At 39.3% G+C, this 6,154-nt stretch overlaps 1 non-coding gene across 1 annotated transcript; it reads left to right on the forward strand.

Annotated features, from left to right (window-relative positions):
- Positions 1 to 3,837: 3,837 nt before the first annotated feature.
- Positions 3,838 to 3,997, forward strand: LOC141567781 (U1 spliceosomal RNA). The gene has a single exon (XR_012490610.2). It is a non-coding gene; the product is annotated as a U1 spliceosomal RNA (small nuclear RNA).
- Positions 3,998 to 6,154: the final 2,157 nt, after the last annotated feature.

Here is a 6,154-nt window from a genome sequence, read left to right on the forward strand (position 1 = left end):
CATCATGAAAACATAAAGGCAGGTGAATGGTTCATCAGAAACACACACACACACACACACACTCCATACAGCAACCAATCAAATTCTATCAAATGTTCCACCAACAGCCCTAATACGGTCCAAAGATCTGATGGGCTCAGGATTCCCTTGGTGATTACAAGTTTACTTTTTCGTACTGTTGTGAAACAATATTTTAGGATTCCCATGGGGTGTTATAGATTTGTTTGACCTCATCTGGGACCAAGATAAGTTTTCCTTTAGCTTTCAAATTAAGCCAGAAGACTTGGAAAGGGCTATAAATTACCTGGATTCTCTGATGAAGTAGAAAGTTTTTTTTTTTTTTTTCTTTCAAACCAGACTCAAATGAGCGTCTTTATTGGAGGCATTTACTTTGCAACAGCCATGAGCACACTAAATGTAATTTAATCTTCCTTTGATGAGTCATGATCTTTGAGAGCCTCATGTCACCATTATTTATATCAATGCTCATTATTTGGGACTGAATACAGAGATACAAGATACAAAGAATTGGACTGAATGTGCCCTAGCCATGACAAATTATGACTGACCCAGAAGCTCTGTAATGAGGTGAGACTTTTAAAAATATATTTGAAAGATAATAGGAACACACTAGAGATGATGGTGGTGATGATAAGTACTCACTATGTGCCAGACATTATTCCAAGCCCTTTATATGTATTAAATCATTTACTCTCAAATTCTAGGAAGTAAGCATTATTACCTCCATTTTACAGCTGAGGTGACTCGGGTTCAGAGAGGTTAACTAACCTGTCCGTGGTCTCACTGCTGCAAGAAGTGGAACAGCCAGGATTTGCCCTTGGACTGTGTGGTTCCAGAGCCCCCACTCGTGACGTGACTGTGTGCAGAAAATGTGCATGGGCCTATTGAACTGAAAGAACATGACAGGAGGATTAATCCCTCAATGTATTGTAGTGAAATATGCTGAAGCCTTTCATCCACAAACTCAGAAGCGCGCACACACACACACACACACACACACACACACACACACAGCTTATCAGCTACAATCAAAGTGAAAAAGATGAACCTAAAAAGCACGCTCACTGCTTGGGGCAGATGATATAACATTAACGAATAAAAAGAAAGTCATATATCTCTACCTCTGTTGTATTTCTATCTTCTTTATCAAGGAGAATGATCTTGAAACTCGGAAGGGTGGAATAAATGTAGTTTAGAAGAAATTGAAGTATGAGATAAGTAAGGTGATAGCAGGAGACGATCTCACTGTGTTAAATGAGTTCAAGTCTCCAGGCCTAAACAAATTACATCCCAGAGTATGGAGAGACTTGGCAGATGTAATCTAAGAGTTACTGTCAGTAACCTTTAAAGGATCTGGAGAATAGAAAAGGTACTGGGGCAATGGAGCTAGAAAAATAGTATTCTAATTTTTCAACATGGGGAGAAAAATGTATTCCGTGATCTACAGACCAACAAGCTTGATTTCAAAACATGGTGACATTCTAACAGGATTAGAGAGATGTTTTGTATGCCCTTAGAAAAGGAAGTGGGGGATCCCTGGAACCAGGACAGATTCTTTGGGGAAAAGTAATAAAGATCCTGCAAACCTCTTTTTGCAGGTTTCAGGATTAGTGAAACTGGGGACATCGTGTACATGGTGAGGGACACGAGGGCAACCTGGCTGATGCTCCTGCCACCCCATGAGTCACCAGGGTTGAGTCAAATGATCTGGCTGGCCCATCGGGGTCCCCTTTGCTTTACATTCCATGCAGTTGCACATTCACTTGGGGGAAACACCAGACAGAGAAAAACCTTCATATGGACAAGGGAATGCAAATCCTGTGCCTACCCCAATCCCCCGAACAAACTCAGGTCCATCGGTGGTTAATATTATTTAGGGCAAGTATATTTACAAAGTCTCTTACTGTTTGGGGGACTTGATGGATAAGTAGGACAGTGTTTTAACCAGGGAATAAGTGCCCGGTTGACAACTCCTACCCAAAACGCTTGAATTTATGAACCGATGTCCTTCTGAACATAACCTTACGAGAGTTGCAGAAGTCACCAGGATTCTCCCCACTGTTGCCTCCTTAGAGAGAGCTTCTCTAACCATCTGAGGTAAGACAGCATTTGACCCCATCATATTTTGAGTACCTTGTTTTGTTTTTCTACATAGTTCTTGCTATTATCCAATATTGTATAATATCTGATATTGCATTTTCTAGCTCTTATCTCTATCTATTACTACTATGGTATTATATACACCATGAGACATACATGTACGTGTCTGTCTGTCTCTCTGTCTGTCTGTATGTATGTCTCCTCCTCTTACAGAGCCAACAAAATCTATATGAATGATGTCCCCACATTATGCAGGAGCCCTGCACTTGTAAATGTCAGCTGCATGACAGCAGAGACTTTTCTGTCTTTTACCACTACGACCCTAACCACTAGAAAAGTGCTGAAACATAGTTGTGCACAGTAAATATTTATTGCTCGGTGTTATTTGTCTATTTAATGTGTGTCAACCTGGAGAATGGCCTCTAGAGGCTCCGTGGCTCTGTCCTTGGTCCTATCCAAAATATTAACTCTGACCCAGATAAGCAGAAAGAAAATAAGAGAATTTATTCTGAATCCATATCAATAAAATATTTACTATTATTATTATTATTACCATCACCATCCTCTGTCATGCAATGGGCACTTAGATTATTATGAATGCTCACAACAAACCTAAATGGTAGAAAGTATTATCTTCGTTTTCATTATGAGTGAACTGGGCTTGGGGAGTTTAAAAAACACGTCAACATCAGACAGCAGGTGTACAAAGCTGGAATTAAAAACCAAGACCTGTGTCACTGCAAAGTGCATGTTTTGTTTTGTTTTTTTATAATACTATAATAACACCTATAAAAACATGGAAAACCTACTTAAATTTGTAGCTGACAGAAAAACCAGTACATTAGATGAAAATCAAGATTTTAGAAGAGTTTGACAGATTTGAATGGCAGGTCAAAATTCAAAAAACATACACATTGGGTATAAAAGGAAAGTGCCATATGCCAATTTTTAGAATCAAATACACAGGTACATGGCAGGAGGAGGCAAGAGGAAAATAGTCATTTATTGAAATAGGCCAAGAGGCATCAATTGACCACAAGCCAAGCTCAGTAGGAACAACATTAAGATGTGGCTACCAAACGAACTAAAACGATGTCAAACTGCGTTATCAGAGACTTTTAAAAAAGAGGGGTGGGGAGCCAGTTCTATTCTGCAGAAGCTAGACCAGGAAAACCACAACCAAAGTAGAATATTAAGGCCCCTAGAACAGTGAAAATCTTTTTAGGCATAAAATGATTAAAGGGCTTGAGGAAGGATGGCCTGAGAGAGAAGAGACTCGGGGGGATGATATACCAACCATCTGCATATCTGAAGGACCATCACAACAAAACCAGAGGACATTCTCTGTTGTTCCTGACAAGTGAGGCTATAGGAAATAGATTTGGCTAAGGATGCAAAGCTTAATAATAATTAGATGCCTTCCGAGCTATATCAGAGGAGATATTCAAACAGAGGCTGCATGACAACCTGGACAGATACTTTAGTATCTACCTAAAAGGGTGGGAAATTAAGTTGATTTTGTGTTATTGTTGTTGTTTTCAGCTCATCTTCTATATACCGTGCCCTTATTTTCTGAACCCTAAACCAAGACCTGTGGTCGCATAAAAGACTTTAGCATTGCTTCTGGGTTTGAAAGACAGTCTAGCAGATACAGTGCTGTTGACCACCATTATATTCAGTTTCTAGGAGATGTCAATGATTGAAATAATGGAAAAAACACTTACCTGGCAGGGGAGACACCATGATCATAAAGGTGGTTTTCCCAGGGCTAGGCTCACCCATTGCACTCCGGGTGTGCTGACCCCTGCGATTTCCCCAAATGTGGGAAACTCGACTGCATAATTTGTGGTAGTGGGGGACTGCCTTCACGCTCTTTAAAGAAAAAAAAAAAAGGAAGAAAGAATGGAAAAAATATTTGAAATTGGGACTTTCCTGGAAAAAAGAAGATGCAAAACCACTCTAGGGCAGGCGTTTTTCTCTCTTGGGATAATTATGTTTTAACCAGATAAGCAGAAACTCTTGGTTAAATTTCACTCATTTTTTTTTTTTCTAGCACAGCACGTTTTTTTGAATTATGGTCTCTTCCTCCAAAAGCTAAGTACCAAAATATAATTACCTATTTCAATTCATTTGGATTTAGAAAATCTAGAAGCCCTTGGAAAAGCTTCTTGGAGCACAGTGAAATTCCAGCCCCTTCTACAGGAGCTATGCCAACGCTTCCCTCACGATATCACTTCCACCCTTGTGAGGATGCTCCAATCTGTGCAACTTATCAGGGTTCCAAACTCTCCTGGTTCTTCCAGCCTGGACCAGAATGCCTCCCCACCAACTCCCCACCTTGTGGTTCTTGCACCAAGAGATGCGTGGGTCAAAAGACCCCCACCACCACCCATAGTCAAATCTGGACTCTCTACTTTGCCCATAGGAACCACTCAGACTGATTAAGATATTGTAATTCCATCTATCATTTGTTGGGCTGGTATCAGCTGTTCCCTATTAGACACAATGTTCTTTTCAATAGACTACTTTGTTTCACACTGACAGTCATTTTTCACCCTGCATGGCAGAATTTCAAAGCCAAGACTCTTGTATTACATAGTAAACAAACAAAATTAGACTCAAAATTGCCTTGTTTTATTTTGATATATTAATCAGCTCTTCAGGAAAGCTTCTAAACATTTTCAATTACATCAAAAACAGGCTGGCAACATTTTCCAACTTCAAAAAAAAACCAGACTTAGTTAAAGGTTTGTTTTCTATTCCACATACACTCTATATTACATATTTGCGACTGTTTCTGTTTTAGGATAGATTGATTAATAGCATCAGTTCTAAAAACCCAGCATGTCCACAGGAAAAAAAGAAAAATATTTCCATCTGTGATCTTCATTAACTAAGGCAGAACTATCTATTTTGGTGTGTTTGCTTCTTCCTTCAGCTGCATCCTTGGGTGCCTGCATTATCTCTGAGACTATGTGCCTCATGGTTGCCATTAAATGGTCATTGTAAATCAAGTGTGTGCCCTCTAGAGGTAGAAGGCAAATAAAGGATCAAACAGGCCAAGGGGAAAGACAAGTCTTGACACCGCAAAGACCCAGCCTTCCTCCTGTCCTTTACATCTAACTTGGGAAAACTGGCATTTGAAGTAACAATGAAAAGATACTGAAAAACAAAACAGGAAATAAGGCATGGTCGACAGGGATGTATTTTTAAAAGTGTATACTGAACAATTATTTGCTTAATAGATTAAATGAGGACAGTAACTAAAGTGATTAACTTATGTCTATTGTTGCTTTCTTTAAGAAGTGGAAATCATAGGAAGAATGCTACCAAGACAACTGAAATGTTTATAATCCTCTAAATGTATTTCTTAAGAAAAGAGCTTAAAACTGATTCTGGTGCCAGTTGCTAAAGTTTTTTGTAACCTTTAAAGAACTACCTTATCTATTGGTTAAAACTGGCACGTTATCAGGATTTGCTGTGTGTGTCACGTGCAAGAATACAAAAGAATATGAATACAGAAGATCTGTTCATGCAAAGAGCTTGTAATATATGGTAGAAACTGGACAAAAACACTTGCAAAACATGTAAGAATACTCTGAAATGTAAAAACGAACGCGATCTATTATAGTATAATTAGACGGGGCTGTGTGACTACATTGGAATTTCACCTCATTTACTAAAATGAAATGCAGAACTTGAAAGCTTTCAGCACTTGAATGAGTTTCTTTTCGAGGACAGAGGGGCTGACCAAGTGACCAGAGCTCTGCCCTGGGACTTCTCTCCTCTCTCTCTCTCTCTTTCTCTCTCTCTCTCTCTCTCTCTCTCTCTCTCTCTCTCTCTCTCGCTCGCTCTCTCTCTCTCACACACACACACACACACACACACACACAATTTTCTTGGCACTCCTTAATACACATGAGAAACACTAACATTTTCTAAAAGACTTTACTATTTCACTTTGCATAAATGCATAAAAGCAGTCAAGCATATAGAGTCCAGCTTCCCTTCTGTAGCTACATAAACCTCTTGG

This window comes from Rhinolophus sinicus, chromosome 8 (assembly GCF_057876585.1).
Source record: "Rhinolophus sinicus isolate RSI-liver-muscle chromosome 8, RSI-T2T, whole genome shotgun sequence".
In the NCBI taxonomy this organism is placed as follows: domain Eukaryota; kingdom Metazoa; phylum Chordata; class Mammalia; order Chiroptera; family Rhinolophidae; genus Rhinolophus; species Rhinolophus sinicus.